Raw genomic sequence first — 18,042 nt, 5'->3', positions numbered from 1 at the left:
CTGAGAGGAACAGCCCAGTTGGGCTAGGATTAAAAAAAAATCGATGTTATAAATTTTAATGGTGCTTAATGTTAGTCATAAAACTAGTAAGGAATTATATATTCTACTTTTTTCTGAGTCAAGAACATATTTCTTTCTTTTTTTTTTTTTGGGGAAAATGATTTCTTTGTGCATGCTGAAGCTGTACCCTATGCATCTGGTGTTGCTCTCCCTGACTCCAAGGAAACTGGCTCTTCATGGTTTGAAAGGTTACTGTTGGCAGATACAAAGATGTAGCTTGGAGGTCTTGTCTGAGTATATGGGGAAGTATGATGGATGGCCTACGGTATAGGCAGATATTTTCTTTCCTTCCTTCCTTCCTTCCTTCCTTCCTTCCTTCCTTCCTTCCTTCCTTCCTTCCTTCCTTCCTTCCTTCCCTCCCTCCCTCCCTCCCTCCCTCCCTCCCTCCCTCCCTCCCTCCTTTCTTCCTTCCTTCCTTCTTTTCGAGACAGGGTTTCTCTGTAGCTTCGGAGCCTGTCCTGGAACTTGCTCCATAGAGCAAGTTGACCTTGAACTCAGAGATCTGCCCTTCTTTGCCTCCCAAGAACTGGGATTAAAGGCGCGTACCACCTCTGCCTGGGATAGATCACTTTTTAAAAGAAAACAAAAGGATTCATTTTATTTATATGAGTGTTTTGCTTGTCTGTATGTATGTGTGTCTGTAGATCACTTGTAGGGTGTTGGATCCCCTGGTACTAAAGTAATGGAGGGTTGTGAGCCACCATGTGAGTACTGGGAACTGAACTTGGATCTTCTGGGAGAACACATGCTCTCAACCACTGAGCCATCTTTCTAACCCCATGGATTATCTTTAAAAATGGCAGCAATGTTGAATTACTTAGAGAACTAACTCCTTTTTTAAATTTATGAAATCTTTGCAGTATATATCTTTATCTTTCTGTTTTGGAGAAGCAGCAGCATTACTGGGGAGACACACAGGCAGCTACGTAAAGAGGGACCAAAGAAAAAGGGAATGCTGTTGACTCTGGGTGTTTCATGTCTAGGAGACTGACTGGGTTTTGTAGAGTAAAGAGAATTTCCCTCCCACTTCTTTTTCCCTTTCTCTTTCTTACCTTAACTTCCCTCCTCTACCTTCTTGCTTGTCCTACTTAGCCATCCACTGTTCATCCTTTGCTCATATTTTACTACTACATTGTAGGACTAACACATCATAAGCCCTAGAATTTTTTGTTATCCTTCAAATAAACTTCATTTTTTTAGTAGTTCCTGTCTAATTTCATTTAACTAGTATCATATAACTTCATATAACTATAGTTTTCTATGAGTGGCTTATTTTATTGAGGTGTGTTCTTGTTTTGCCTTGTAGACCAGGTTGATCTTGAACTCACAGAGATCTTCCTGCCTCTGCCTCCAAGACATGCTGCCACACCTGGTGAGTTTTCTTTTTTTAAGGTAGGTTCATTTATGAAACTCTATGGTGTGTATGACAGTCTTGCCTCTTATGGCTGAGCAATGATCCATTGTTGAATCACCTGTGTCCATTGGTTTGTTGATGAATTTTTTGGTTGATCACTCTTTATTGCCAATTTTGAATGTTGCTGCTGAAAACTTTCATGTTCAGTTTTAGGAGAGCCAGTGTCATTTTCAAAGAAATTGACAGCTTTTTGTTTGTCCTTTTTTTTTTTTTTTTTTTTTTTTTTCCCCTTTGTTTGGTTTTTTTGAGAAGGGTAGCCCTGGTTGTCTCAGAGATTGGTCTGTAGACCCGGCAGCCTCAAACTCACAGAAAGCTACCTGCCTCTGAGTGCCTTTGTGTACCATTGCAGCTTTAACATGATAAAGCTTAAGTAGTATCTGTCGTGGCCTATCTTTTTAAAAATCAATATTAGAATATAAATGAGATTCATCTAGAGATGTGTTTTCATACCATACTAATTCTGATACAGAGCACTATTCTTGAAAGATTAAAACCCTTCCAGTATGAGCAAGAATAAGAAACTTTGGATAGTTGAGGAATTTATTAATGTTTTGGTTAAGCATAGATAATTTTGTTGTCTTCTCTGTGTAGCCTGCACTTACTCTTTTAACCACAAGATGGTGGCCTTCTTCCAGGCAGGCTCATTCAAGTTGGAGCTTTCTTAGGAAAGCAGGGACTGAATTTCATGTTCATGCATATGCGCTGCTATTTATTTATTCATTTATTCATTCATTTATTCATTTATTTAGTTCTGTGAGTGGGTCTCACTATATTGGCCTGGCACTTGCTCTGTAGACCGGGCTGGCCTTGAACTCACAGTATTGGGATTGAACAAAGGCCTGCACCACCACTTCCTGCCCAGCACTATCTCTTTAAAGTTTACAGCTTCAGTAGGAGGACCTGTTGGAGGCAGGAGGGAGAAAGTGGTTGTAATTTGGAGTGGGGATCTGAAGGCATGCTGCCTCCTCACGAGGAAGTGTTCATTTGGCTGGATATTGTGAGGGTCATGGGTAATCATAGCTGCTCTGATTGTCAAGACAACAGTGGCCCGGTCTTGTCCAGAGGAAAGTGTTCTATAAGCTCAGTCCCTTCTAGCTCTTACATTCTATCTGTTTTCTCTTCCATGATGTTTCCTGAGCTTTGGAGAGGGTGAGGTAGATGTATGATTATTTTATCTCTTTTAGGGCTGAGCAGTGGTTCACTCTGTTCCAGCAATAGTCACTTACTCTTGAACAGTTTGACCTGTTAGGAATCTCCACAGTAATGCCACTTACTGCAAAAACAAGCTTTCTTGACTGAGGCCTAGAGCAGCAGTAATCTATGCATATGTAAACATAAATGTTTAGAAGAATTGAAAGCTCTCTTTTGTATAATCCTTTTAAATAAAGTTAAAAAATTTATGTCTGTCTCTGTCTCTCCTTGTGTGTGCGCGTGCATGCGCCTCACGTGTAGTACCAGAAGAGGATGTTGCATATTCTGGAGCTTGAGTTCCAGGCAGTTGTGAGCTGCTGACATTGATTTTGGGAGCGAATTTGGGTATCCTGGAAGAGCAGGCAGTGCTGAACCATTGCCACAACTCTTGTATGAACGTGTCTGTACCCATGCATATATAAGTGTGGAAGCAATAAGTCAACATTGCTATCTTCCTTTATCACTGTTCACCTAATGAAAAAGAATGTTTTTGAGGCTGGGTCTTTAAGTGAACCTAGAGCTCACCACTTGGCTAGACTGTCTACTTCCCAGCATTAGGATTATAGGTACATGCAGCTACACTCAGGATTTTACATGGGTGCTAGGAATTCAAATTCAAATCCTCATTGTTTACCAAGCTAGCCCTGAGCTATCTCCCCAGTCCTACCACACATCTTTGCCAAATTTGGTTTTTAGTGACTTCAGAAGGTCCTTTTGTCTGTTTTTTCTCACTGCCTCTTGATTGCCTTACCACTTTTTGAATGGTAAGGTCTAATTCATACTGGTCTAAATCACTCATTCACTAGGACCTCCTCAACTGGTAAAGATCATATCCTACCATGAGGCTCACAAAGTTGCAAAAGCCCAATATCAGTAGTGAGGTCCTCACTGAATCAGCTTTACTTTTCAGTGACTTAGTGAATCACCAGGCTTGTCAGCAAGTGCCTTTGTCCTCTGAGCCATCTCAGTGGCCTTTGGAGCAGTATTAAAAAAAAAAAAATTAGGGTCCAAAAGAAATTAGTCATTACTAAGGTCTTCACTGGCACTTACCAAAGAACATTAAAATGATAAAAATGAAAGCCTATAGAAAAAATCTCATTATTCTTTCTACTTTCTGTTTCCTTTTACTCTAGTCTAACTCAGGCTTACAGTTGGCAGATATCTCCAACTGCCTGTTCCATTTTCTTTTTACTGTCCAGAATAAGGAGTAAACTCACATGGTCTCTGGCACTTATTACACATATTGATTAGGATTCCCAGTTCTCTGAAATTGGTAAGATGGCACCATATAGATATGAAATCCACTGGGTATTGCTGCCCACATTGGGGCAAATGTTATTTCCTCACTCTAAAACTTATTTGTGGAGAGACCCTCGATCAAATAGAAGTAATGATTTACCACCTTTATGGGTATTTTTTTCCTTTATGGATATTTTTAAGTCCTTTTGGATTGATACTAAAATTTATGTGTCATTTTTTTTTTTTTTGTTCATTCTTTCTGTGATTGATTGACTTGCCTTTATGTAGACACTTGCTGCCTTCTTTCTCCCCTTAGGTTATTCAAGACAGGATTTCTCTGTGTAGCTCTGGCTGTCCTGGAACTCTGCCTCCAAACGTTGAGATTAAAGGCATGTGCCACTACAAACTGGCTTTTGCTGTCCATTCTTTTTTTAATTTAAATATTTATTTATTATGTATACAATATTCTGTCTGCATATTGGTCTACTCCAATAATCTAAATAAAAAAACCAATGCAGTTACTTTAATAACCAATGAAAGTAACACATAGACAGATGACCCTCCTACATCAAGAGCCTTTGGTTGTCAAGCCTGAATACTTTTTTTTTTTTTTTTTTTTTGGTTTTTTCGAGACAGGGTTTCTCTGTGGTTTTGGAGCCTGTCCTGGAACTAGCTCTTGTAGACCAGGCTGGTCTCGAACTCACAGAGATCCGCCTGCCTCTGCCTCCCGAGTGCTGGGATTAAAGGCGTGCGCCACCACCGCCCGGCAAGCCTGAATACTTTAAGTCTATCTTTCTCCCACATGGTGGGAGAAGAGAAGTTGTTTACTGACCTCCACACTGTTGGTTCCCGCCTGGCTAGCTTAGACCTGCAATAATCACACAGAAAACATTAATTAAAACACTGCTTGGCCTATTAGCTCTAGCTGCTTGTTGGCTAACTCTTACATATTAATTTAACCCATCTCCAATAATCTGTGTATCACCACATGGCAGTGGCTTACCGGCAAAGTTTCGGCATGTCTTACTCTGGCGGTGGCTCCTTGGTGTCTCTCTGACTCTGCCCTTCTTCCATCCAGCATTCAGTCCAGTTTTTTCCGCCTACCTAAGTTTTGCCCTATCCACAGGTCTAGGGAGTTTCTTTATTCATTAACCAATAAAAGCAACACATAGACAAAAGGACCTCCCACACTACCACACATTGCCATATTTGCCTTTGAGTGACTGACAGATCCCTTCATTGTTGTATGGGTTCTAATTGGTCTAAATAATTACTTGGAGCAAGATATAGGGGCAAATACTGAAAGATCAGAGAGAGGAAGGAGCAAGGCACATTCAACTCTTACTGTGCTAACTCCTCAGCCAATGCACCTAGTTCCTGTCTCTCCAACCTTAAAGTTGTCTCTCTGCCCAGCCATATCACTTCCTGCCTGTCTGTACAGACCTCCAGACCTCTGTGGTTAATTAGTAGATGGCTCCATCCTCTGATCTTCAGGCTAGCTTTACTTGTTAGAGTACAAACAAGATATCACTACATTTCCTCCTTTTTGTCTAAAAAAAGGTTTAACTAATAAGAAAAGGTATATACAATAAGTACAATAACTATATACAATATATACAGGCAGTAAATATATCACCAATGCCTAGTTCATTAGCAAATGACGATTTTAGAGAAATTACTTCATATCTAGCCTTTCTTCATTATCTTGTGCTAGAGTACCTGGCAGACCCATATGTGATTGGATGTGTGTTATATGTATGGAATTATTCCTATTCCTGATTGTTTCTCATAACTGAATAAATAACAAATATACAAAAGAACTCTTTCTGCATTTGGTTTTTTTTTTTTTTTTTTTAAATTTTCGAGACAGTGTTTCTCCGTAGCTTTTTGGTTCCTGTCTTGGCACTAGCTCTTCTAGACCAGGCTGGCCTTGAACTCACAGAGATGCGCCAGCCTCTGCCTCCCGAGTGCTGGGATTAAAGGCGTGCGCCACCACCGCCCGGCTTCTTTCTGCATATTGTGAATCAGTAATTATGTTAAGAGATTCCATAAAATCATTTAATACCATGACAATAGTATGTAATTCTGACTTTTCGACAGAATCATAAGGACTTTGAGCCTCTTAAATTTTCTGACTTGTAACCTGCCTTTCCTCATTTATTTGCATCAGTATAGAATGTAGGAGCTCCAGATATTGGTGTTCCCCGTACAATGTGAGGAAGGATCCAGTTAGTTCTCTATAAATTCAATAGGAATCTCTTGCTTTTGGGATATTTGTTGTCACCCCCCCCCCGAAAAAAAACTTGCTACAAGGTCTTTGCCAAGGTACACTTTCTGTTCATAATTTGTCAATTTTGTCATTAGTAAAAGGTACTATGATTTTTGCTGGGTCTCAGTATTCCTTTTAGAATCAACTCAGAAACCTTTTTCACATAAGTTTTTGTGTTTTTACTCTGTTGATGTGATAAAAAGACCCATCCTAAGATAATATCTTCCCTCTGCATTAGTATTTTTTTTTTTTTTTTTTTTTTTTGTTTTTTCGAGGCAGGGTTTCTCTGTAGCTTTGGTGCCTGTCCCGGAACTAGCTCTTGTAGACCAGGCTGGCCTCGAACTCCCAGAGATCCGCCTGCCTCTGCCTCCCAAGTGCTGGGATTAAAGGCGTGCTCCACCACCACCCGGCCTGCACTAGTATTCTTATAGGAGAATGCTTACAATCAGTGGTATTGTTTGAGGAAATTCTTGTTGGAGGAAACGTGTGACTGTGGCTAGACTTTGTAGTTTCATAAGCCCAAGCCAGGCCCTGTATTGTTTTCTCTTCTGCTATCTGAATTGGGATGGTAGCACTCTCAACTATTCCAGCAGCACTATGTCTATGTCTACCTATGTACCACCATGTTCCTTGCTGGACCGGAACTAAGCAAGCTCCAGTTAAATGCTTTCTTTTATAAGAGTCCCTGTGGTCTTGTTGTCTCTTCACAGCACTAGAACAGTGACTAAGACAAGGTTATTTCGTTTATTTCTTGAAAGTCCTTCCCAGCTCAGTTCAGAAGCAGGTTACCTGACTGTCATGGTCTCATGTGCCAGACATTTATTAAGAACCCTCACCATCCGCATACTGCATCATGAATTGTCCTTTACTTATTAAAGGCCAGATCTGAGGGGTATATTGTTTGTTTCTTTCATCTTGATCTCTTCCTCACTATCCAGTACTTTCTATAGTAAGCAGAGGAAGCTTAAAAGTGAGTGAAGTCCTGAGTGAATGTGCATTGTTTACATGGGCACAGTCATGTTGGATTCTAGTGCCTTATCCCCACATGCTTGGCAAAGACTTACTCAGCTGAGGCTAATGAGAGACGACAACGCTTTCTTTGTGAGTGTGAGTGACAGTGTATACCAAAACTAGCAACTACTGCTACTTCCTTCTCCAGGATTGATTTATTTTTATTTTATTTTATTGATATTTATTGAGCTCTACATTTTTCTCTGCTCCCCTTTCTGCCTCTTCCTTCCCCCCTTCAATCCTCCCTCAAGGTCTCCATGCTCCCAATTTACTCAGGAGATCTTGTCTTTTTCTACTTTCTACTTCCCATATAGATTAGATCTATGTAAGTCTCTCTTAATGTCTGTATTGTTGTCTAAGTTCTCTGGGATCGTGGTTTGTAGGCTAGCTTTCTTTGCTTTATGTTTAAAAACCACCTAACCGGGACTGGAGAGATGTCTCAGTGGTTAAGAGCATTGCCTGCTCTTCCAAAGGTCCTGAGTTCAATTCCCAGCAACCACATGGTGGCTCACAACCATCTGTAATGAAGTCTAGTGCCCTCTTCTGGCCTTCAGGCATACATGCAGAAAGAATATTGCATACATAATAAATAAATACCCACCTATGAGTGAGTACATGTGATAATTGTCTTTCTGTGTCTGGGTTACCCCACTCAAAATGATGTTTTCTAGCTTCATCCATTTTCCTGCAAAATTCAAGCTGTTGTTATTTTTTTCTGCTGTTTAGTACTCCATTGTATAAAAATACCATATTTTTCTTATCCATTCTTCGATTGAGGGGCATTTAGGTTGTTTCCAGGTTCTGGCTATGACAAACAAAGCTGCTATGAACATAGTTGAACACATGTCCTTGTGGCACAATTGAGCATCCTTTGGATATATACCCAAAAGCGGCATTACTGGGTCTTGAAGAAGGGTGTTCCTAATTTTCTGAGAAATCGCCACACTGACATCCAGAGGGGTTGTACCAGCTTGCATTCCCACCAGCAATGCAGAAGTGTTCCCTTTTCCCCACAACCTCTCCAGCATAAGTTGTCATCAGTGTTTTTGATTTTGGTCATTCTTTCAGATGTAAGATGGAATCTCAGAGTTGTTTTGATTTGCATTTCTTTGATGACTAAGGATGTTGAACATTTCCTTTAGTGTCTTTCAGCCATTTTAGATTCCTCTGTTGAGAGTTCTCTGTTTAGGTCTGTACTCCATTTTTTTTTTTATCAGATTATATAATCTTTTGGTGTCCAATTTCTTGAGTTCTTTATATATTTTGGAGATCAGACCTCTGTCTGATGTGGGGTTAAGAGAAGATCTTTTGATTCTGTAGGCTGATGTTTTGTCTTGTTGACTGTGTCCTTTGCTTTACAAAAGCCTTTCAGTTTCAGCAGGTCCCATTTATTTATTGTTTCTCTCAGTGTCTGTGCTGTTGGGGTTCTATTTAGGAAGTGGTTCCCTGTGCCAATGCGTTCAAGTGTACTTCCCACTTTCTCTTCTATAAGGTTCAGTGTGTTTGGCTTTATGTTGAGGTCTTTGATCCATTTGGACTTGAGTTTTTTGCATGGTGATAGATATGGGTCTATTTTCATTCTTCTACATGTTGATATCCAGTTATGCCAGCACCACTTGTTAAATATGCTTTCTTTTGATATTTTTGCCTCTTTATCAAAGATCAGGTGTTCGAAAATGTGTGGATTGATATCTGGGTCTTCTGTTCGGTTCCATTGGTCCTCCTGTCTATTCTTATGCCAATACCAGGCTGTTTTCAGTACTGTAGCTCTCTGTAGTAGAGTTTGAAGTCAGGGATTGTGATGCCTCCAGACGTTCTTTTATTGCACAGGATTGTTTTGGCTATCCTGGGTTTTTTGCTTTTCCATATGAAGTTGAGTACCGTGCTTTCAGGGTCTTTGAAAAATTTTGTGGGATTTTGATGGGCATTGTGTTGAACTTCTCCAGGATTTTTACAGCCTAAAACTGCTCATCTACAGGGACTAATTACTAAGACTAGGTCACTGCAAACATTCCTCACCTGATCCCAACTTTCTTTCACGTGTTGTCTGTCCTTTCTTCATTCCCTCATCTCTCTCTGTGCCTAGTCAGCATGACCCAAGCCTTGCAGACTGGGGTAACTTTCCATGGACTGCAAGTATTTGGATTCTAGGGAGGGTTCTTTAACACTATTCCACTTATATTCCTTTTTCCTTGTATTCTGCCAGCTATAGGAATGGCAAGTCAACTCTTTCCATCATATTCTCTCTTTCAGTTTACCACTAAATCAAAGGATAATATGGAAGATTCTACCAACATATTCTGGAAAGCTTAATATGTTATATGTTATATGAAGTTGAGTACCATTCTTTTTTTTTTTTTTTTTTTGGTTTTTCGAGACAGGGTTTCTCTGTGGTTTTGGAGCCTGTCCTGGAACTAGCTCTTGTAGACCAGGCTGGACTTGGACTTGAACTCACAGAGATTCGCCTGCCTCTGCCTCCCGAGTGCTGGGATTAAAGGCGTGCGCCACCAACGCCCGGCGAATACCATTCTTTTGAGGTCTTTGAAGGACGTTCCATTTTCAGCTCAGCCTTGGTTGCATGTTCTATCAGTGAGCCTGAAATCACCACCGTAGCAAGGAAGTACAAGTTTTTCCCCCAACTTATACCACATTCTTTCCCACTGTGTTACTTTGTCCAAGTGCTAGCATTCTGATGGGCACAGGCCTGGCAATAGCACAGGACCACAGTTTGTTCTGCTAGAGGGCACTAAGATGGATCCAAGTGACTGGCTGGAAATTCTGTTTTATTGTTTTGAAGAACTGCTGTACTGTTTTGTGCAGTGATGGCATCAATTTCTGTTCTTGCCAACAGTGAATAAGAGTTTTAGCTTCCCCACATCCTCATCAATACTTGTCATTGTCCATCTTTGTGATTATAGCTGTCTTGATGGGTGTTGTATTGTAGTGATGGGGACTGGCTTGCTCTTGGCCTTGGCTACCCTGTACCCTTTATTTGGACCATAGTATTGAGCTTCTTGGTTCTCATTGTTTTATTCCTTCTTGAATTTAGACACTTTGAAAATGGTTCTCTTTCCCTAAAATATAAATGGAGTATAGTTGAGCAAACATTCACAGGAAATTGCTGATTCTATTGAAATGCAAAACCAGTCAGCAGTAATTGATGTGAAGGTTGATTGGTCTCTGGAAAAATTAGAAATGACATAAATGAAAATCATGCAAAATATCAGTGACGCTATTCCAGGTGCTAGGGTATTGTCAGGGCAGGGTCTATTTTACCATTGCATTTGCAGGGATCTTTGGGTATTTATTGGGTGTAAGGAGAATTCTAATTGGTCTTAATAATAAAAAACCACAGTCAGATATGGGGTAAATGCCGAAAGATCAGTAAAAGAGCCAGGCGTGAGCTCCTATCTCCTCCTGCCTTTTCCCTGTTACTGCCACCATATTGCTGGGATTAAAGGTGTGAGATCCCAAGTGCTGGGATCAAAAGTGTGGGCTCTGTTTCTCTTTTAGAATGGGTAAATCTCAAGTAGCCCAGTGTGACCCTCAAAGTGATTTTCCTGCTTTTGCCTCCAAAGTGCTGGGAATGAAGGTGTGTGCCACCACTGCCTGGACTGCCTTGCCTTCTGATCTTCAGGCAAGCCTTATTAGAGCACAAAATATCACCACACTTGGGACCTTTGGGAATTATGTTTGATTTCAGTCTACTTTGTTTTTTTTTTTTTCTATTTTAGAAAGGGGGTCTTACAGTTGTAAAAGAACAAGTGTTTCAGATAAAAGTGTCTTGTGTAAATCACAGGAAGAGAGTCATTGGGAGGATCCAGGAAAGACTCAGATATACTGCAGGGGTCTGTGATGTGCTTGTGTTTATTATAGAGTAGTGAGTGTCCTTAAGTATGGTCTCTGTTCATGAGTCTACATCCTGGGCTTGAAAGCCTTGGACACTGGGCTGAATTCATCTGAAGTCTTGATTATGCTTACTAGTGGTCATGCTCATGCTGTTGATTGGAATGCCTGTAGCCTCTTGTGAATAGGGCTCGTCATCCATGCTGGCTAGACAACATTGCGGTAGCCAGTATGGCAGAGGAGTGGTGCTGATGCCGTGGTCTGGGTTCAGGGGTGCATGAGAGTTATTGCACCATGTTCTGTTGGTTCAGGCACTTATGAGGTCCATCAGTTGAAAGTGAGAGATTGCTGGGGGGATACCCTTAGAGGAATATATCTTAGTCCTGTCTGTTCGAGGGAAAGTGCAGTGGCTGAAGGAAGCCTTGTTAGAGACACCTTGGGTGGAGAGTTTTCTTTCTTAGTAGAAAGGGCCATGAAGGGTTAAGTAAATGGGAAAGGAATCTGTTTTGGATTTTGAAATTCCTTAAATGTAATTTCTGGGTCTACTTTGGATATCAATTATATATTCCAAATTTAGGAATCGATTTTTTTTTCTGCCAAGGGAAAAAACAAAAAGACAAAAGAGAAAAAAATCTCAGACATTGAAAGGGTTCTTCCCCCTACCCTCCACTCCTTTGATAATTAGCTGGTGAAGCTATTGTGTGGAGATTAGGGGAGGAGTGCTTTGTGTCTCTGTGACTGCTGAGCTAACTGTTTGCATCCTGCATATTTCCTTGATGCTCCTATTCTTTGTTTTTTTTTTTTTTTTTTTTGGGGGGGGGGTTTCGAGACAGGGTTTCTCTGTGGCTTTGGAGCCTGTCCTGGAACTTGCTCTGTAGACCAGGCTGGTCTCGAACTCACAGAGATCCACCTGCCTCTGCCTCCCAAGTGCTGGGATTAAAGGCGTGCGCCACCATCGCCCGGCTGATGCTCCTATTCTTGAGGAGGTGCTAACTCTAACTCTTGAGTGCCCCGCTAAACTGAGGCAGAAAGAAGACAGTGACAAGCCAGAATTTGATTCTCTTAGTAGGGGCTTTATTGCTGTGAAGAGACACCATGATCACAGCAACTCTTATAAAGGAAAGCATTTAACTGGGGATGGTTTACAGTTCAAAGTTTTAGTCCATTATCAACATGGTGGAAAGCATAGTTGCATGTAGGCAGACATGGTGCTAGAGAGGTAGCTGAGAATTGTACATCTGGTTTGGCAAGCAGGAGGAAGAGAGAGTCCCTGAGCCTGGCTTAAGCACTTAAAACCTCAAAGCCATCCCAGTGAAACACTTCCAACAACGCCACATCTGCTACTAGTGCCACTCCCTATAAGTCAGCCATAGGGCCATTTTCATTCAAACCAACGCAGTGACATTTTTATTATTTTTTTCATTTTTATTATTTTTATTATTATTATTATTTTTTAAGGTTTTCAAGTAATGTTATGTACAGTTTTATTGCCAGTATATGCACAACAGTAAGCATAGAACTATAAATACACAATGTCATTAACAGCAAAAACAAAACTGTTACAGGTAGGGGAGGATATGGAGCGATATCTTTTCCTTGCTGCTAGAACAGAACAAAAACAAAGGAAGGGAAAAGTCTACAACCAATCGTCTGTCCAGTTCTCTTGGCTTAAGTTCTTTACATACATTTCTACATTTTTTTTCAGCTGAACAAAGTATAGATAACTCTGTAACAATAGCAAACTGCTTCCCTGACAGTCATTTGCTTTCCAGTCAAATTCACCTTATGTGAAGATTAGAAAAAACAAAAAACAAAACAAAACAAAAAAAAGGTCAAGATGAGAAATCAATAGTATCCTGGTTCCAAATTACCTAATTTGGTGTTTTACCCAAACTGGTAATATTTAAAAGCTGGCTGCACATAAAAACAATAGCTTTAGCAGAAGTGATTTAAAAAAAATGTTAGAAGGTAACAAAACATCACCTTAAAGTAGTTTTCCAAGACACTACAGGCAACGGGTCAGTTAAAGTGTCAGCCCTGAGGAGGTAGAAAGTGTGAGCCCATTGTACAAGAGCCTCGGCACCATCTTCTCTCTCATCAGGATCAGTGTTTTCATAAGACGATTTCATGGTCAAAGGAAACCAGGTTCCATCATTCAACAAAAAGGTGCTAGTTGACTCCCATGGCAATAATTAGTTTATCAACTAAGAAACAGAAGACAAAGACACACATGCACTTGATTTTTCTCATCTGTTTTCATTATCAAGTCTATTCATCAGTGAATTTGATATTAATAAATACAACAAAAAGCATCATTCACAGCAAAGATAAACCAAAAAGTTCTGCAACAAAACCTTCCATTTTAATAATTTTCATGGAAACCCAGGCAGGTAATTTGGTGCAGCTTTCTTACGGGGTCAGAGAAGGGGCACAGCTTTGAACAAAGGTGGCAAGATCAAGAACCAAAGACACCATCAGTCTTACAGAACTGGCTGATTCTAGGACATTTCTCTTTGAGGTCATCCCAAAGAAGTTGCAGCTAATGACACATATCACCGCCACATCAACAGAATCTGGCTAGAGTTCCAAGTAGCCCTGCTTAGTCTCACATCATTGTCAATATTTCTAGCATAGGACATGATACGGAACAAAACTCAAAGTAGCAATAAAAATATTCTTCTGCAATTGAACAAAGGCAAAATAAAAAGTTTAGACTGTTAAACTTTTAAAGCCTGAAGCATTCCTGTTTAACCAGCATTTAAAAAAATTTATACAATCATAACACTGGCAAAGGTTAATGGGAAGACAAAGAAGTACAAACATGTGAAATGGTGAATTAGATTAAAAAATTACTTTTTACTGATAAACTGATGTTAATACTGCTCTTCCTGAATTTGGAATAACTATCATAAAGTCACATGCAGACTGAGGACACCCTCTGTTACAGAAAATACAAAACGGAACAAAACAAAAAGCTAGAACTGGGAAAGGGTAGCTTAGTCCCCAAAGCTGTACTTGAGAGTTTCTTTTCCTTGAGGAGGGCGGGCAGTTGCCTTTTCAGAGACCTGGGAGGCTCCACCTGCAGCACTAACTTTGTCCAGAAACATCAGTAGTAGGGTCAGCTCCTGCAGAGCCCGTCTGTGCACGTTTGATGTAAAGGTTCAGCAGCTTCATTTTACTGCCAGTGAGTCGACTGAGATGTGGCTTTAATTCATCACCAATGACTGCATGAACAGCTACCAGGCAGAAGACACAAGCTTTCTGGACGCTGCTTTCTGAATTTTTCATAACCCTGTATTAGACCTGGCATGATCTCTGGTAAGAGCATGTTAAGGGTTTCCTTGGGTACTCTATCACTTTTGTTTGCATTTTGATTGCAGCCAGATTAATTGGGTAGTCAGCAGTTTGTATGATTGGACAAAGCACTTTGATGCACTGTTCTGGACTAATCGAAGTAGCCAACACGGAGGCAGCTTCCTTAGCAGACCTCACCACCTCTTTATGAGGATCTTTATGGGCTTCCAACGTTTTCATGACAGTCAGTTCGGCGTAGTTTTTGAATCTTGCAGGTTGATGCCTTAAGATTTCTTTTAAAACTTTTAATGCCAAAGCCCTGATTATAGGCTAAGAAGAAACATTTAAATGGTTTTAATATTTTGGATGGCACAAATTCTTTCCACATTTTCACCTTTTTTTTTTTTGGATTTTTCGAGACAGGGTTTCTCGGTAGCTTTTGGTTCCTGTCCTGGAACTAGCTCTTGTAGACCAGGCTGGCCTCGAACTCCCATTTTTATTATTTTTACTAGAACCCAAAGTCTCTGCTCTCTGGTAGAGGTGATTTTTGCCCTGTATGTGAAGAAAGTTCAGCTGGCTATGTTCCTGTATAGGGAAAAGAGTCTCCTCCTCACTCCACCCCTCCTCCCCATTGATCATACTCAGTTGTAAAATCCCGAGAACAAGTTTACAGAGTGCAAGGAGTTTCCCATCCTTAGTATTTTCCTGCTCTGCGCTGTCCTTACAGCACTGGTAGACGTGCAGAAGGTGACCTGTTCCCCGGTACAAATAGTGGATAGAGATACTTGGGAGGCTAAAGTGCCAAGGGTGTCAATTCCCTGCAGACACATTTTCTTCAGTTTTCCCCTCTCTGTCTTTCATGGAAGATTTATTCAGATACTCTTATCTTCAGCCTTGCCCTACTGATAAGGAATCCTATTTCCCAATTTCTGCTGAACTGGCTTAGACTTCTTTTAAACATAAGACCTGTGCAGCAGTTATAGTTAGCCTTCTCTGCATTTGCATGATCTTTAAGTTAAGTAACCAGATGTGGTGGCTTTAAGAGGAAGGTGGGAAGTTATATGCAAAGGGGTAGGACAAAGCTAAGAGGATCCTGGCAGGCAGGCTTGAAGGTGGAGAGTGGCCTGTATAGTCTTGTACATACTTGTCTGTGAGTTCTACCACTTTCTGGAAAGCCCTAGTTAGTAACAGCAGATGCCAGAGTTGAATATGTGAAACAACAGATTTTTTTTAAAGATTTATTTATTATGTATACAGTATTCTGTCTGCATCATTACAGATGGTTGTGAGCCACCATGTGGTTGCTGGAAATTGAACTCAGGACCATTGGAGCAGCAGGCAGTGCTCTTAACCACTGAACCATCTCTCTAGCCCCCAAAACAACAGAATTTTTAACCCATGTGCCGGGTTACATTTTTGTGGTTGATCTCTGTGGATTACAGAGCAGTAACTTCTAGTGCCAGAGGGATCTACCCCTTTGGACAGAGCTAGTTTTGGAACGGTCACTGGATTTAGGGCTAGAACCTGTGCTCCTAGAAGCCCTTAGCTAGATTTGGCTATCTGTCTTAGAAGAGCCAAGTTAGCTGGGCGTTGGTGGCACATGTCTTTAATCCCAGCACTTGGGAGGCAGAGGCAGGCCAGCTAGTCTGAAGGTTTCTTAAAGGTAAGAACTAGTGACTTGGCTGCTTTGCTTTTCTGATCTTCAGGTTGAAACCCAATATTTGTATCTGGGTTTTTATTATTCGTGGTATATTTCTGTGAACTTTTAGTTTACAAAGTTAAGCCGGGCGTGAGTGGTGACACTGTAATTCTGGTATTTGGGAGACTGAAGAAGAAGGATTGCAAGTATGAGGTCAGCCCTGGGCTACATACCTGCATCAGAAACAAAATAGAAAGACAAAATGAAAAAAAAAAATCCAAAAAATGTGTGTGGTGGCATAAAAATGATTTATTTATTTTTGGTTGGTCTACTTTAAAAAAATTTTTTTTTCAAGATTTACTTGTTCATGTATTTTATATATGAGTGCTCTGTTCATGCACACCAGAAGGAATCTGAAATCTGATCCCGATACAGATGGTTGTGAGTCACTATGTGGTTGCTAAGAATTGAACTCAGGAATGCTGGAAGAGCAGTCGAGTGCTCTTAACCACTGAGCCACCTCTCCAGCCCTAAAAACAATTTAAATACTAGTATTTTCATAGGCTTTTTTCTTTGAGTGAACTTAATACACTATATCCTAAGCACATCTGTTTTTTTTTTTTTTTTTTTTTTTGGTTGAATTTTAGGAATCTTGCAAAGGACAGCATCTCGGTTTCTGTATTTCTCTTCCTTAGACTTTATTTTAGTAAAATAAATGATTAGATAGCTGGCAGGCTGGCATGTGTGCCTTGGCTTTCCCTGTGTGCAGGAAGGTGTCATGTTTGTTAGGTGATGTCGGTGTGCATGATGTGCAGACACAATGAAATAATGCATGGCAGGCAGTTCAATGCCAGGAATGCTTGGTCAGCTTCCTGGAAAGGTAGCAGTTGAGCCTTTAATAAATTTGAAGTTAATAATATATGGAAAATTTTAGTTTAATGATATATACTAACTAATATAGAAAAATATCTTTTTAAAATCGACTCTGTTGTGAAATTTAGGTTAGTTGATTGTGACGTTGTGTTTTATGTTAGACTTGATGAATAGGTACTTGTAACTTTTCTGTCATTCATGAGGGAAGTCCATTCAGTTGAAATGTGTATATATATATATATATACATACATACATATATATATGTATGTATGTATGTATGTATGTATGTATGTATGTATGTATATGTTGTTTTTATTTAAAAACAGTCCCTGGGACCCACATGCTAGAAGGAGAACTGACTCCTTCAAGCTGTTCTCTGATTGCTGAAGACACGCATGCATCACATACACAGGCATATACAATATGTTGAAAGGAAGCAGCTTTTTTAGGGTTAGGAAAATCTCTGGAAGGTCTACCCCCCCCCAAAAAAAAAGAGGTCTGGGTCAGTTTCACTCTTAAGTGGTTTGCAGAGATGCTTATCGGCATTCATAGTTTCCCTGTAGGTCAGGCGCAGGAATAGTGAGTTTCAACAGGACCCCTTCCCCTAGTGTCTATGCAAACACCTAAAAAACCTGGTCCTAGTGTCCTTAGACTACACTAAAAACCACTGTGGATCCTTCTGGAAAGAGGGGGTGGACTAGCCTGGGATCAGAAGGAGAACATGATGTCCTGCTCCTGTCTTTTAGTGGTTATGACCTGTGTTCCCTTGGTGGGTATAATGAGGATGAGTAGTTCTTTCAAAAGGATTATTTCGGAAGCACTTGTGATGGCAGATGCTTCTAGAGAAGAGGGATAGGGCATTTGACTTTGGGTACAAAGAAGAGCATGGTCCTGATTTTAGGAGCTTCAGGCTAAGTAGATATTGCAGTGAGTGAAGGTTCACTGGGGTTGTTCTGAGAAAGCTTTTCGTTGTCTTTGGAGCAGATGGAACTTCAAAGGTTGTTAGATGTATGGTGAGGACCATGTCTTTAGGGTCTACAGGCTGAAAGTTTTGTTGCTTGAAACTCCAGGAGTGTGGGATTTTGGTGTTTTAAGGCCTTGAGACTATAATATATTCCTCCATGTGGTGGGTACTTAAACTCATATATGTAGTGATTCAGTTGTCTAATTTTCTAATTTACACATTTCTAAATCTTAAAATTATT

General features: G+C 40.4%; 1 protein-coding gene across 4 annotated transcripts in view; it reads left to right on the top strand.

Moving 5' to 3' along the window:
* The window catches only part of Ehmt1 (euchromatic histone lysine methyltransferase 1), a 141,039-nt gene that overhangs the window by 23,295 nt on the left and 99,702 nt on the right, over positions 1-18,042 (top strand). The window lies entirely within an intron of this gene.

The sequence above is a fragment of the Chionomys nivalis genome, chromosome 22 (genome assembly GCF_950005125.1).
Source record: "Chionomys nivalis chromosome 22, mChiNiv1.1, whole genome shotgun sequence".
In the NCBI taxonomy this organism is placed as follows: domain Eukaryota; kingdom Metazoa; phylum Chordata; class Mammalia; order Rodentia; family Cricetidae; genus Chionomys; species Chionomys nivalis.
Note: the sequence above shows the minus strand (reverse complement) of the source record. Positions and strands in the feature narration are given on the sequence as shown.